Source organism: Euprymna scolopes, chromosome 12 (genome assembly GCF_053919585.1).
Source record: "Euprymna scolopes isolate OS-2025 chromosome 12, ASM5391958v1, whole genome shotgun sequence".
NCBI lineage: Eukaryota > Metazoa > Mollusca > Cephalopoda > Sepiida > Sepiolidae > Euprymna > Euprymna scolopes.
Window position 1 is genome coordinate 69,104,874 of NC_136493.1, and position 16,780 is coordinate 69,121,653.

At 33.9% G+C, this 16,780-nt stretch overlaps 1 protein-coding gene across 5 annotated transcripts in view; it reads right to left on the reverse strand.

Annotated features, from left to right (window-relative positions):
* LOC145291323 (transmembrane protein 164-like) overlaps positions 1-16,780 on the reverse strand; it is a 244,579-nt gene that overhangs the window by 182,554 nt on the left and 45,245 nt on the right. The window contains exons 2-3 of one of the 5 annotated variants that reach the window (XM_080137070.1): positions 7,794-7,924; positions 5,988-6,184 (exon numbers count right to left, since the gene is read on the reverse strand). The gene's annotated coding sequence lies outside the window, so the exon portion shown is untranslated. Of the gene's footprint in view, positions 1-5,987; positions 6,294-7,015; positions 7,195-7,793; positions 7,925-16,780 lie in introns of those variants that run through there. The other 4 variants (XM_080137068.1, XM_080137071.1, XM_080137069.1 and 1 more) reach the window with 4 other exon arrangements.

Consider the following 16,780-nt stretch of genomic DNA (forward strand, 5'->3'; position numbering starts at 1 on the left):
TGTTATTATACATTCTGAAAACCGAATAGTTCTAAACTAAATGTTATTCTGATAACAAAATAGCTCTAATTAAACATATCAGAACATTAATATTCATATTTTCATGCTTTTCTTAATTCGTTTGTGAATAAAAATTAAAGAACGCATGTTGTTTATATTGTGCTATAACTCATACTACAGCTGCTGCTTCTGCTGCTACTACTTGACACCTCAAAAGCATGTGGACCCGATCTTATCCCAGCTGTGCTATTAAAAAAGTGCTCAGCCGAAGTAGCTCCAGTTCTCTCCAAACTCTACAACAAATGCCTTAATGAAGCTTGCTTTCCGGACTGTTGGAAAACTGCTTCTGTTGTACCAGTATTCAAGAATTCTGGCGAAAGGACAGACCCATCAAATTATCGCCCCATTAGCCTCCTCCCACTTTTTGCCAAAATATTTGAGACCATAATTAACCATGCTCTAGTCCATCATCTTACAGATGCTAAACTACTGACTGACAAACAATATGGATTTAGACAAGCCCGTTCCACAGCAGACATCCTAACTGTGATCTCTGAACGTATATACCATTCACTGGACAAAGCGGGGGAGGGCAGAGCGGTAGCTCTAGATATATCTAAGGCTTTTGACAGGGTATGGCATGAGGGTCTCCTCAGGAAAATCAGATCATACGGTATCACTGGTAGAATACTTAACATAATTAAATCCTTCTTAGATAAGAGAAAAATCCAGGTTGTCCTCGACGGTCGTACATCTAAACAATATGATATAAATGCGGGGGTGCCCCAGGGTTCTATCCTTGGACCTCTATTGTTCCTGATATTCATAAATGACCTCCCCGACAAAATTGCCTCTGAGATGGGTATATATGCTGATGACACTACACTCTATGGCAGGCATGACAGGAAGACGAATGAACACATTTCTAAAAGAATGGTAGAAACACTGGGGGAAGACCTCCAATCTGTAGTGGAATGGGGACAAAAGTGGTTGGTCGCGTTCAATGCTGCAAAGACTAAACTAGTTTCATTCAATAATTACAAGAAACCCTCTCTACCACCCATAGCAATGGCCAACGACTCTTTATCTGAGAGTCCATCTTTCAAACTCCTTGGCCTAACGTTCACAGGAAACATGTGTTGGAACAATTACATTGAAGGCATTGCCAGGGCCGCTGCAAGAAAGGTGGGCTCTCTCTACCGTGCTAGAAAACTACTAACACCCGAAAGTATCCTGTACCTCTATAAGGCCACCATTCGCCCATGTATGGAGTATTGCTGCCACATCTGGGCTGGTGCATGTGCTACTAGTCTCTCGCTCCTTGACAAGGTTCAAAAGAGAGTCGCAAATCTGATAGGCCCTGAACTGGCATCTAAGCTTCAGCCTCTGTCCCATCGACGAAAAGTTGCATCCCTCTGCCTTTTCTACAAGTATTTTAGTGGTGAATGCTCTGACGAACTGCAATCACTTGTGCCCCCACGACGTGAGCACCCTCGACGAACCCGACAGGCTGCTAAATCCCACCCCCACACTGTAGAGATCCCCAGATGTAAAAGATCTTTTTACTCCAATAGTTTCTTCCCCAGAACCGCTAGACTCTGGAATTCCATTCCAGGTCCCTGCTTCCCCAACAGTACTGACGTGCAGAAGTTCAAGTGTAACGTGAACCGACATCTTGCTGCCCAAATCCCTACATAGTACCCCAGTAGTTGTTGCCCCTGATAGTAGCCCCCTACACCAAAGTGGCAATTTGCCTTGTTTGGGGTGAAAATGTAATAAAAAAAAAAAAAAAAATACTAAATTAATTTGACCAAACTCGAGAAATAGAAACATTTTTTTCAGGTAGGTCCTTTTAAATTATTTAACACGGTCCTACTCAACATAGAATAATACTTTTAATTGATAAAGATAGTAAAAAAAATGATTTACTTACTAGTGGATGTCCGATGAAATTTTTTTTCAAAATGTTCGATACTCGTCATATTAAAGTCTTATTTTTAACACAACAAAAAAAGAAATGGTCAAAAATATTTCGGACACCTGACAGATGAGAGATTAACACCTCTTCTGATTGTTTCCTAAATTTCATGACGAAATTCTTCATACAATCATTTCGAAAACAGGAGGGTTATTACAAAACCTTACCGAAAACGCCATGTTCACATTTTTATCACTTTATTTGCTTAAAACTCATAAAATATATAATGTACATTCATATGTATTAATTCATTTGAAAGTATATTCATTTCCGAATAAAACGGTAGTAATTTGAAGACTTGAAGTGCTTTGGTTTGAATAATATGGCTATTTTAGTAGAACTACCTTGAAATCTGTGATTATCTAAAGCATTTTTTTCGTCCGTGTGTATTACTATTTCAATATCATCAGAAATTTTACCCACTATCTTTGTTTTAGACCAATCAAATTGGTTGATTATTTTACTGCAGAGTGATTCGTTTTGGCGAGTTTTTTTGCATGCGTTCCTTTTCAGTTCCAGAAAACAGCCATGGAGGAAACATCTATGGAACTCTGCATATAAGGTATTTGGCGCCTTGTATTCTGGTTTCCTTGAAACTTATATTTAGCCTAATGATTTAGCTAAGTTATTATATGTCCAACAGAGACTTCCTTTTAAGATCAGAACTAAAGACCTGTTAATAATAATTCAATTTATGAACTTTTTGCTGATAATTGTGGTTGAAAATCGAACCCAACAACAGAAGGTATCATACCAACCCATCCAAATGGCTGTAATCATCGATCTTCGCCTACACATCAATAAATAATTTGGTGCTTCTACATTACGAGGTTTTGCAGATAAATGGAGTTTTCAGATAAAAAAAATGGTCTGAACTGATTTTTTTTGTCAATTCTAATAAGTTAGAATGGTAGCTTCCAAATTATGCAATCGAAATTACCTGAATATTACTGAATTATTAAAAAAAACAAAAAAAAATTTAATAGTGTTAGATGGCGGCAATTTTTTACCTATGTTTAATATGAACGGAAATTTCTCCATATTTACCTTTTTGGTAAATATGGAGAAATTTCCATTCATGTGATAACCGTTTCCGTCGCAAATTTACTATTTGCGTAGTATGAGGTGGGACTATTTTCCGCCTGTGTTTACGTTACGCGGTAGTGTTTTCTTACATGAGGCGTTCATGCGAGCATGAGCATAGTAAAGTGACTTGTCACATCGCGGAGGAATCTTTAGCGGACATTACAAATAAGAAAGTTTTTAAAAAATGTAGTTCATTTTTTTGTCACATAGTTTTTAATGCTTTTTAATTGATATCAAAAATTAGTTTTCACAAGCGGTTTACAAAAACATGTTATAGGAAAAAGGGCTGTCCCTTTCCATGAAGAACATTAAACGAAAATGAGATTAGGATAAGCCGAGACTCATTTTACATTAAATTATTATAGAAAAGTACACCTGCTATTTTAAAACTAGCATTTCTTCAGATCTTGGAAACTACTCGTTTGCCGTAATTTCAAACATTGTTTTCGTTTTCAGTGCTCCCAAAAACCATGTACAAGTGGTATTTTGAAAGATTTTTCGGGTTTGTATTACTGTACACAGATTCGAAAAAGCTGTCAAACACAAATATAGAACAAATAAATGGCAAGATAAGTTACTTTTCTACCTAACTGGATATGTTTTTAGTGTTTTTATTTAATGCAATATGTTTATTCAGCTCGAAAAACATAATGTTTGTCGATGTATTGGAAAATTCAAAATGGCGTCCGACTCTCTCTTTGACACGGTAAGTTTGGGAAAATGAGTTAAAAATAAAAAACTAGACAAAATACTGTTAGAAACTTGCTCAATATATGTTACCGTGACATAAGCTGACATATATTCAGTGGGGTTTTAACAGTATTTTGCATATTTTTTTCATTTTTAACTAATTTTCCTGTGTTAAAGACAGAGTCGGACTCCATTTGAAATTTTCCAATACATCGGTAAACACTACGTTTTTCGAGCTGAATAAACATGTTACATTAAATGAAAACACTAGAAAATTATCCAGTTAGGTAGAAAAGTAACTCATCTTGCCTTTATTTGTTATATATTTGTTTTTTGACAACTTTTTTCGAATCCATGTGTACAGTAATACAACACCCAATTCAGTAATGTTACCTTTAGCTACAACAGAACACTCTAATTTGGTTTTTAGGAGTATTCGAGGTCGCTGACAACGAATCTGATAATCAAACCCGCCGCAAATTTCCCGTTTGCATGGTATGAACCCCTAGACCTTGGAACTATTTTGTGTCATTTCCCCACCTTCGGTAGCGTTTTTCTTACATGATACGTTCGCGTGCGATCATATTGCGAAGGAATCTTTCAAATAAGAAAGTTTAAAAAAAAAAAAAAATGTGGTTCATCTTTTTTTTTTTTTATCTTACGTAATTTTTAATGCTTTTTTAATTGATCAAAAAATAAAGTTTTCATGAGCGTTTTGCAAAAACATAAGCACCAAACACATTTTTGTTTTTCGTTCTTTTGGGAGAGGGTGTATTCCATTAACAGGTGCTTCTGCAGTTTAATTAACCATTTTTCTGTAAGTAACGCGTCGACATTTACCAAAAATTCTGTTTACATTGGGGCGGGGGCGGTGGTGTTGGTTAATTAAACTACGGAAGCACCTGTTTAACTACACAAGTCCTATAATTGAATATCCCCACCCCCAAAATAGAACGAAAAACAAAAATGTTTGGTCATGATTTTGTAAACCAAACCGCTCGTGAAAACTTTTTAGCTAAATTAAAACTACGTAAGACACACACACAAAAAAAATAAATAAATAAAATACTTTTTTTTTTCTTTTTTTTCAACTTTATTTGAAATGACTGCTTAAAGATTCCAGCATGTCAAGATTCCTACGCGATGTGATAAGACACCCCACTGGCCCACTACGCCCGTGAACGTATCATGTAAGAAAAACACTACGGAAGGCGGTGAAATGGCACAAAATAGTCCCAAAGTCTAGGGTTTCATACCATGCAAACGGTAAATTTGCGGCGGGTTTGATTATCAGATTCGCTGTCAGCGACCTCGAATACCCCTAAAAAACAAATTAGAGTAGAGTGGTCGGTGTTCTGTTGTAGCGTAAGGTAACAATTTACTCCCGATTCTTCATATTTACCGGGAGGTAATTTTCCGTTTGTATTAAACTCCCGTGTTTTATGATCGTTTTCATCAAATTCTATTTTTTATTTTCTTTAATAATTTAGTTTCTACCTCATCAATTTTCGTAATTTTGGGATATAATCATCTTAAAAATACGAGGAATGCGTAGATACCATTGTTTTCATATTAAATTCAGTTTTACGGTTTCCGAAAATCTCGTCCCAATTCTGTAGAAGCGCCAATAATTCTTTGGATAAATAAATCAACAAAAGAGAAAAAAGAAACATCGAATGAGGATTATTACAATAGATTTAGGAGCGGGGGATAAGGCATTGCTTTATTATTATTATCCGTATTTGTCCATAGAAAAAAAAATTGTAAATTAAACAAAAGACCGAAAAAAAAAAAAAAAAAAAAAAAAAAAAAAAAGGCAAACTTGTATTGAAATTCCGGTTATTCCATCACAACCAAATTAAAAAATAAACTTTCGGAAATTATTTAAAAATAAAATACGAAGATTTGTTTTGTTTCTTTTTTTTTTTTTTTTTTTTTTGCATCTTTTGTGACAAATGAGTCTAAGTAACATTCAAAATATTAATAGATTCGTTTTCCACGCACATTAGTTGAATTTTTTTAATAAAAAAAAAAAAAATCGATAAATAAATAAAATGTATTTTAGGATTTGTACACATCAATGACAACCATTAAAGAAAGAAAAAAAAAACATTGGAAATTAAAACGATGTAAACATAAATACGGTGATGAAGATCAAGATCACCTCTTTCTTCATCAATCATCATTATCATGAACAAAAGAAGATATTTTATAAAAAGAAAAAAGGTCTTACCCTCTGATCAGAAATTATAAATCATCGGCTGAGAACACAGCAACAGCACAAGTTAAGGATCTACATAAAAGCTACAGTCGTGTTCCTCCAGTTGGTTCGACACTATAGATGAAAAGAGCTGCGGACGGATGCTGACTGAGGTGGAGGGAGGGGGCACCACTGTCATCGTCGTTCAAGTTCGGCTCTCAGTTTAACATCTGAAAAAAAACATTATCTCGATAAACGACTCTTGCTTATGAATAAAAAGCTCTGTTTCGCACTCGTTTCGTTTTGCATTTTTCGGTACTACATTTTCTGAGAGGAAGGAATTTGAAATAGGCATACCGGAAGTCGACACACATGCATGTTCGTAAAACGCCTCAGACATATTCATCCGCAATGTGAATTCTATTTTTCCAAAAATGTCAAGGTTCTTTATTTTTTTAATCTATCTTTTTTTCTTTCAAGTAAATTAACATTTTATCTGTAGATTCTGTTCTTGCAGAATAATAAATTATTAAACAAAAAAAAATTAATCGGCAAATGTATAGTTTAGCGGCGTAAATTATTTGGCGGACAAAAAATTATAAAAACTATTTATTTTTATATAAAATACATTATTAGACCCAAAGGCTGAGATAAAACCCGAAAAAAATTCATTTTTATTATTTTGTTTCAACATTTTTATTAAACTAAATGTACGACAATCAAGGCCTTTAAAATTTGGCCTTTATATAAGGTTTGACAGATTAGCCTTTTTAATGCCAAATTTGGCCTTTTTTACTTTCTTTCATGAACTATGTTTTTTGGCTGCCATATTTTTTGTAATGAAAGTGAGTAAAAAAAGGCCAAATTAAGCCAATCTGTCAAACCATAGAAAGGCCAAATTTTAAAAGCAATACGGCGGCTTTGATTGTCGTACATTTAGTCTAATAAAAAAAAATGATGAAAAAAAATAAACATGACATTTTTTCCGGTTTGGGTCTAATAATGTGTTTTATATAAAAAAAAAAAAATAAGGTAATTTTTACCGACCACTTGGCATTCACCTTTAATTTGTCGACTTTTCCAGTTTTCGGATACGCTGAGGACGAATATCGCATTTATTTTTTGCGCAAATACGCAGTAATCCGTATTTGAAGACATTCAGTATCCAACGTAATCGCTATCATTATTAATGGCGGCCATCTTGTTTTCCAATAACGAAAAAACGCCAAAAAAAAAAAAAGGCTAAATATGCCACATGTAACTGGAATCCCCTCTTCCCCACCACCGGCGTTGGCGCAAAAAAAAAAAAAAAAAAAAAAAAAAAAAGGTTTATTAGCGGTGGGGAAGGGGCAAATTCCAAGAATTCTTGAGCAAAAGGAAAGAACGTAAAGACAAGACCACAAATAAAAGCAGTATTTAGAGTAATATTTATTAAAATATAATGTACCTATTTACTATGCCTCCCCACGGGACAGAGTTAGACACCAGGGTCGTTTTTTAACGTGGAGAAAAGGTACAAAAATAAAAATTGTCTCAGTCGTGAAGGATTTCTCCTCCACCGAAAGAGAACAAGAAACAGAAGTGCAGCATCTGAAGAACAGATGGTATTTATTTGCTCCCCCACCGAGCAAATTAGGCACAAGGCCGATTTTTAATGTGAGGAGTGAAGGGAAGGAGAAGGGAAAAAGGGGAACAGTTCCCGAGAGGTGGGAAATGGGAGCTGGTTAAAGGTCAGGCATGTGGGGTTGCCCCCACATCTGGTCTTTGCTTGCAGTATCTGCCGGAACAGATGCTACACTTTGATCTTGTCCCGAAGGCCAAATATAATGTAAATGTTACCTTTCGCTACAACAGAACATCGACCACTAATTTGTTTTTTTTTTGTTTTTTCGATGGTGCTGGCCACAAATCTAATGATCAAATCCGTCGCAAATTTACAGCTTGCATGGTATTAACTCCTTTTAATTGATCTAAAAAAAAAAAAAAAGTTTACACGAGAGGTTTACAAAAGCATATTTTATGTTTTTCGTTTTTTTTGGGGGGGTATTAAGTTATAGAACTTGTGTAGTTTAACAGGTGCTTCTGCAGTTTAATTAACCGTTTTTGCATAAGTAACGCGCCGACATTTACCGAGTAGAATACTGTTTAACATTTCACAGAAATTCCGTGTTTACATTTGGGGGAGGCGGTGGAGGGGCGGTGGAGCCGCAACAATACACCCGCCCCCATTGACCTTTATTTTATTTTTTTTTTTGCTCAACATACACATCCAAACACCTGAGCAACACCAGGCTGAAATGCTAGTATATCTATAAAAGTGAATGTATCTGTGTACATTTTTCCTACGCAATAACTCTGTCAATTTTCAGTCTACAGACTCGAAATTTGATATACAGGGTACTGAGATTTGGGAAAATCTTTGTAATCCGTTTTCGGACAGAAATTTGGCTATTAAAGGGTCAAAGTTTAACGATTTGACCTTTGAGAACTCTACCAAACTTCTCCGACAATTTTGGGTCTAAACACTTGAAATTTTAGATATAGGTGTCTTGGACATGGATCTAACTTAATAATTTGATTTGAGCCCAAAACAATAAATGTTAATGGGTCATAGTAGGGGTGAAAGTTAAAAAAGATTTGACCTCTGCGGTCTCTACCAAATTACTAAAGACAATTTCTGGTCTAAACATTTGAAATTTTACATAAAGAGTATTCAGAGATAGGGCAAGCTTTTTAATTGGTTTGGATCGAAAATTTTTAGTTACCAATATATAAATGTATGTATGCATGTCTGCCTAAAACTTTCGACGGAGGCGACGGATTTTTACAAGATCAGTATCGTTTTGAAGTTCAACCTTTCAGATGACAAATATCGAAAAATTGGCTAAAAACATTAATATCTTCACCTTCAACTGGGCACTCTTCTACAGGGGGGGGGTCGTTTTCGCCGATATTTTTGAAAGTCATCCTCTCCTTTCGGTTGTCTAGCCTTAATTTAAACCTACGTCACTTCCCGTTTGGCAGTGGTCGTAACAGCAAAGACGTCAGCTTTTTTTTGTTGTTCTTTTCCTCCTTCGCGGTACGGGTTCAAGGCTGCCTCCCTACTACCACTTTTTGTTTTTTTTTTGCTCACACATACACATCCAAACATCCGGGCAACGCCGGACTGAAATGCTAGTATATCTATAAAAGTGAAAATGTGTGTGTGTGTGTGTGTGTCTGTGTACATTTCCCTACCAAACTACTCTGTCAATTTTCGGTCTACAGACTCGAGATTTGATATAAGGAGTACTGAGATTTGGGAAAATGTTTTTAATCGATTTTTGGCCAGAAATTTGATTGTCAATGGGTCAAAGTTCAACGATTTCACCTTTGAGAACTCTATCAAACTCTTCCACTAATTTTGGGTCTAAACACTTGAAATTTTAAATGTGTGTTATTTGAACATGGATCAAACTTTATAATTTGATTTGAGCCCCCAAAAATAAATGTTATGGGGTCATAATAGGGGTCAAAGTTTTAAAAATTTGACCTCTGCAATCTCTACCAAATGACACAGCCAATTTCTGATCTAAACATTTGAAATTTTACATAAAGGGTATTCAGAGATAGGGCAAGCTTTTTAATCGGTTTAAAAGTTTAAAAGATTTGACCTTTGCGGTGTCTAACAAACTACTCAGCCAATTTTGGGTCTAAACATTTGAAATCTATATAATTATAAAACTCAAATGACCTTGTAATGGGTGTTCTGACCCAACATCCGGTTTACGACTTCCGGTTGCACATACATACATAAATAAATAATCAACGCGACAATAAAATGTATTGTTTTATTGTGTACATTTTCAGTGTCCCAATTGTTTTTGTTTTTTTCACGTTTAAATTATCCAAATAAACAATTGTTAATACTTTCTGCATTTTTTTTACATTGTTCATTTCCGTATTACGTTTAAGTTATTTTAACGCAATTTCTTACAAATAAATCTACTTTAACCCGTTGACAACAATAAGAGCATTTTACAGTGGCAATTTATCCACAGCCTTCATTTTTAAAAATTTATTCTCCATTTTTTAATACACCTTTCTTAAAAAATATTCATACATTTTTTTCTACACTACCAACATAAATAAATAACCCCGAAAATATGTTTTTTTTAATTTGGGTTACAAATAAATAATTAACATGACAATAAAACATATTGTGTACGTTTTCAATGTCCCAATTGCTTTTTTTTTTGCGTTTAAATTAAAAGATATATCAAAATTTGCATTTAACTTTAAGTACTATGGTATCTGTTCAGTGCACATTTACCTATAAGTATGGCAAACCACTTATAATTCAATGGCTGTAAGTTTGTTTTTTTTTTGTCAAAAATAAACAATTATAAACAGAACGCCTCATAGAAATCTATCTATATTCTTTTTCATTTTAATATACTTTCATAGAACTGTTTCTGTTATGCCACAAAAAACTATTTTCTTTATGTCACAAGTGTCACGTTGATACATTAATTCCATAGCTAATATAACATACTAACCCAATGGGTCATGCGTAGTCTAATTTATACATAACGAGTATTCAGACATTCGGCAAGCATTTTAATCAGTTTTGGGGCGAAAATTTGGCTGCCAAAAGGTCAAATTCCTCCGCTAATTTGGGGTCTAAAGACTTGAAATTTCAGATGTACGTAACTTGGACATGGGTTGAAACCAAAATAATAAATGTTAAGGGGTCAAAATTGGGGTCAAAGTTTAAAAAAATTGACCTCTGCGATCTCTATGAAATAACAAATTTTGGTCTAAACATTTGAAATCTTACATAAAGTGTATTACATAGGGCAAGTTATGAACAGTACATAGGGTCAGAGCAAAGCTGGGCTGAACTGCTAGTAATTTAAATAAAGCAAAGAAATGATTTATTAAAAAAAAAACTTCATAAAATTATGTTTACTAGCAAAATATGCGATCGGAGGGGCATAATTTTGCTAGTATATTTGACGAATATGTTACACTTCCCAATCTCTAAAGGAGATGGTAATATCTGGTAGGATGACATCATGGAGAATGATTATAGACTACACTACCCCTCTCTATAGATAGGAGATAATGCTTGTAGATATGATCACAAAACAGATACTGGCGGACATACACGAGTGAGCAGGGTTGCCAAGTTGGCTTTTTTAAGGACAAATTTCGCGAATTTGGACTTTTTTTAAAATCAAAGTTTCTGTTTGTTTTTTCAAATTTGGCCTTTTTCTGATCATTTTATATAAATATTTATTTAATAGTAATTATTAAAGAAAAAGTCATAATTAAGTCTTTAGGTACGGGCAAAAATGGGTGGGCAAAAATAAGGGGACCTAGTTTTGAAAGCCGATTTATCATAATTTTTTTGTGGGTTTCCGACTACTTTTTGATTGTATTTGAAAGATTAGAGACTAAAGTTAATTTCCTAAAGGAAAAAAATATTTGTACACGGGAAAAAAAAAGTTATGAAAACTGTTTTCACGGCGAGCTACCCAATTCAGCTAAATTTTGAAATTAAATAAATTCATTGTAAAAATCCTTTAAAAGATAAATATTACTTTTCTGGGTCTATTTCAAAGATAATTAGTAAAGTGAAGTCCTAAGATATTGAATTGAATAAAAAAAAATATCTGTTTGTGCAAAAATAACTTAATTAGCCCTCAAAATACAAGTAATTTACCCTTCGCCAAAAATGCAACAAATGAAGATTTGTAAACACGATTATAAGGAGGCCCCAAATTTCAGCCAATCGAAATGCTATTTCAAAATGAAGTCATGATAGTAAAAGGAGGAAGGGGTGTCAGATTTCTTTCCCCCCCCCCCAGATGTGCATCCATACATTCCTATTTTGAACGTTTGTATCAATTTTTATCATTTTTCATTTAATTATTTTTTATATTCCTGTTTTTAAATTAATTTTTTTTTAAATATTGTTCAAGATTATATAAAAATTATGTTACGCCAAAAGTTTCCTATTCTTGCAAGCAAGGAAATTATTAAAATCTTGCATATAAAAAATATGCAAAATCTGTAATTTTAAAAAAAAGTAGAAATATTTTTGCCATTATAATTTTTTGTATGTGAAAATATTAAATAAACAATGCTTAATTCAATGGTAATATCGGTAATTTGAGAAATTCATGTTTCTTCGAGTTATATCAAATTCATTAATATGGACTTTAGGGGCTTTTTTCGTAATGTTCCTGTAAAAATGTTATTTTTATTTTATTTTTATTGTTACAAATTACGATGCTTTATTTATATCAAAAGAGCAAAAATAAATTCTTGCATTTTTATTTACTACTGAAAACCATAACTTTGATAATGTCGGAAATTTATCCTCTTTCAGATAAATTCGACGCGAAAGTAACTAGCCTGAAAATAAATAAAAGCATGAAATAAAAAGGGGGGGAGTAAAGAATAAAATATGAAGGTCTTGTTTCAAAACGAAGAAGAGATTTTATTTACAATAAAATTAGTTGCAAATTTTTCCATTTGCGGGCATTAAATTTCAAATTTCAAAAGTGGCTGAATTTCGTGCTGGGCTCGTGACGTCAACAAGGAGCTACCATTTCCCTTTTCTTCAAATTAAAGGGAGTTTCGTACAAACCCAAAATATACGAAACTAAGAATTATAAGATACGAAATACAGAAAATCAAATATAAGAACCAGAATAAAAATATAATAAAAGTAAACGGAAGGGGGGGCACTATTATTGGTAAAAAAAAATTCCAACATTCTCCCCCAACAGGAAATGGCAGTCAGCCTACGGTTGGGTGACACCTGTAAATATTATAATAGACATTTTTCTTTATATATATACATATACCACACAATGTATGGTCAGAAGAACTCCAGGAAACACATATCAGAACAAAAAAGCAGAAAAATTCAAATAGGCTTATTCTATAAAAATTCACATGAAAACCTTCATATTTTAGGTTTGAACAGAGGAGTACCTAACCAGATTCAAATTTTAAACTTATGATCAGATGCAAGGTTGCAACGGAAGTTTGAATGAAGAACATTTCGCCAGATAATTAACTATTTGCATATAAAAGAGTATAAAGACTTGAGAAGTTCACCTACCATCCAACCTCCTCATCCTTATATTATCTCTGGTGAACACCAACATATCTCAGCTCCCTCGTAACCACAAGAGTCCAGTGAGATCAATACCGGTGCTACAAGAGGGACGAATCCAATCAACCCTATGCTTTGATAAGTTCTTCAACTTGGTGGAATGAAATAAAACTGAAACACAAATTCTACACAAATTATGCAAGGCAATTAAAGTTTTAAACGTTTGCATAGCTATATACATATATATACATATAGCCAAACAAACAAAGTTGAGTATAGGTGTCAGAAACACCTAGGTAGCTGGAGTTGTAAAACATCTCAGCATCAGAAAACTCACTTCTAACTAAGTATAAGATGGTCCTGAGCGCCTCAGAAACACCCCAGGACAAATCGATCTTGACTTCGATAGTTCTTGCAATACTGCAGGAAGCTCTTAAAAAAATATTCAAACACGATAACACCTGCATGTGACTCCAAAACTGGAAACGTTCTACTTAAAGGAGCAACTTCATAGAATGAAGGTTCTGCAAGTGATCTCTGCACAACATATCCTACACTTTCGTAGGAACTCGGAGAAGCTGAACAACACCATGTAGTCAGCAAATTCAACAGGATCCATCATGGGATTCTTTATCGAGTTACACTCAATATGAATCTGGATGCCCCAGTCCAACTTGAGTTCACTTAACTCTTCCAAAACCATTCTCCTCTTGGTTTTTACATATTGACAGGTGGATATAGTACTTCCTGCCCTATACTCTTGATAGAGAATTTCTCTCCCAGTGCTAACATTAGCACTTAAAGAAGTGCACAAAACTTGCACTTTCACACAGGATTGACTCCTGTCCTTCAACCACTGGCTATTGTCAGAACTACATGACCTGAGTAATATTTAACCGTCATGACTAAGCTCCTCATTATTCTGACAAAGTTGCAGGAAATAACTACATATGCGAGTTTTAAAAATCACATTGTTAAAGGGTAAAACAATCCCAACATTTCATGGAAATCGTTCCATGAATTTCTCAATATTCAAGAGATTCATGCCCACGCTTAACAAGTCGTGGACACGAGTGGTATCATTCATGATACTTAGGAAGCTCACTCCCATTACATTTTTCTTTAAAATATCACTGGCAAACTGCCCGCCAGAAAAACTAGCCAGCACTTAGCAAATCGTCTTCAGAGTCTGGATATTTGGGCTTAGTAGTTGGTAACTCGCCAAGCATCTCCTTAGGGGCTTCGAATATCACAGGGTTACACAAGGAATCACACTCCACACCATCTGCCAACCTTGAGAGAATGAATCGAACCTAGGACAAGAACACTACAACATTAACAGCATCCGCTTCTACAAGTGAACAGTCCACGTTCTCACACAAGGAACGATCACCTAACAATTCAGTTATATTTTATTTATCTACTAATGATAACCATTCATCAACATTGTTATAAAATAAGGCATAGGTAATTTCCTCTGCAACTGCAACAATGATAATCTTCCCTAAATAAAACTTTCGTGCAGCGTTTGTTTTTTTCAAAAATATGGACTAAATCCAAACAAATACAAAAAATAGGCGTTCAAATATTATACACAAAAAAATGCACACACAAAAGTTACAAAGGTATATGCATAAAATTCCTTCCTCATAGCACAAACAAAACAAGACCAATACAGCATATTGAGCAGTGAAAAGCTCAAGGGATACAATCCCTAGTTACAAATAAAATGGTCACTATGATTCAAAATTAAAATTAAGTGGATTTAAAATTCAAACTTCTATATGGAAGTTAATTGACTGGAAATAAGAATAACGTTTAACACTCTTTATAGCAATATCTTCACTGAAATACAACCTAGGAAAAAAGTGGGAAGAGAGTTTAAATATACAACTACGTACATGCCACTAATGTCACATGTGTATCTTCGAAGGAATCCAAATAACCAAATGCAAATATGGGCTAAGGCAAAGAAAAAGGAACTTGTTTTTTCACAAACTCTTAGTATAACACAGTTCGGTAAGCAAATGGGTATGAACTCGCTATTGAAAATTATTATAAATATCTTCAACGTATAAGAAATCCTTTTATACAACAAAATATGAAAGTAATCACACACATGCGAACTGAACAAGTTTTAGGTAAAGTAGACTTTAACAGATAATACAATATTTGTAATAATATCGTCCGGTTAATTCACAAGCCAGAGACATTCAGTACATGTGAGAGAACGTACATGTTCATTATAAATCAAGATAGTAGGGTATATATTTATTCCTTTTGTATATATATATATATATATATATATAGATATATATTGGGAGGAAATACAAACATATAACTAACACCGGTTTTGGACACAGTGTCTCCATTTACTAGGCTCCCCATGAGGGTATAGTTAGATAAAAGTCGTTTCTTAAAGTGGAGAAAATCCAGCTTCCAAAAAATATCGAACACGTTGGATTAGGACGAAAAATAAAATTACCTCAGTCTAGTAGGATCTCTTATTTGCTGACTAGGGACAGAAAATGCTATAGTTTCTCCCAACGTAAATCGCAATACCCGTGGAACTTCAACTAATGCAAGTAAAATGTAAATTATATTTCGAAAGAGAGGCTACGAAAGTTACAACTTCAATTTTAAAGGGGAGAAAATGGAAAGCATATACGTATTTCTTAATCTCTTTTTATTAAGAAAAATATATATGAAAAATTGTACGCTACACTAGGCGTACGTAAAATATATTAGACAGATATAAATAAAGACATTAGATGTACATAAAAATGCTAAATTCAGGAATAAACTAAATATAACATTCCAATCCCTGTACAGACGTACTATGTTAAATTTGTGAATTTTTGTTAAGCGAATGTCGAATGTCCGAGACACACCCTACAAGTCTTCTTAACTCAATGGTAATAGTAGTCGTCAAAACTTCTAGGGGGACGCTAAGTTACAAGTTAACAATGTGGGAAGGAAGAAGGGAAAGGAATTTAGGAGTTGAAATATCTATACAGACCGTTTCTAAATACAGGCGTTGGAAATGAGGAAGAAACAGAAAGAGAATTAAACACGTTTTTCGAAATAGGAAGGATATACTTAATTTGAAAAGTACTCTGAAATAAGGGATATGAATTTCCTAAATGCCTTTAAATAACAGAAGAAAACTTACAAAATGCCCTCAAATAAAAGCAGTAAACTTACAAAATGCTTCTAAATAAAGGAAAACAAATTTGCAAAATGCTCTTAAATAAAGGGGAAAAACATTCCAAGCTACTTTTAAATAAAGGGGCAAAAATTTGGAAAATGCCTTTAAATAACGGAAGAAATTCACAGTAGTCTAACGAATCTAAGAGACAAGTTTATAGTGTCAGGCAGCGAATGTAAAAAAGATTTCAAGAGGTTAAATTTAACCCTAACTTGAAAGAAAAAGAATTAAAATGTATCTCGATTGGAAAAGGGTACACTTAATTTTCAAAGTGTCCCAAATAAGGGAACGAAAAATTTGCTAAATGTATTTAATAAGGGAAAAAATTTGCAAAATGCTTTCAAATAAAAGCAGAAATTTTCCAAACTACTTTTACATAAAAGGACAAAAATTTGCAAAATGTCGGAAATTTATCCTCTTTCAGATAAATTAGCCATGAAAGTAACTAGCCTGAAAAAAAATAAAAGCATGAAATAAAAGGGGGGGGTAAAGAATAATATAAGAGTC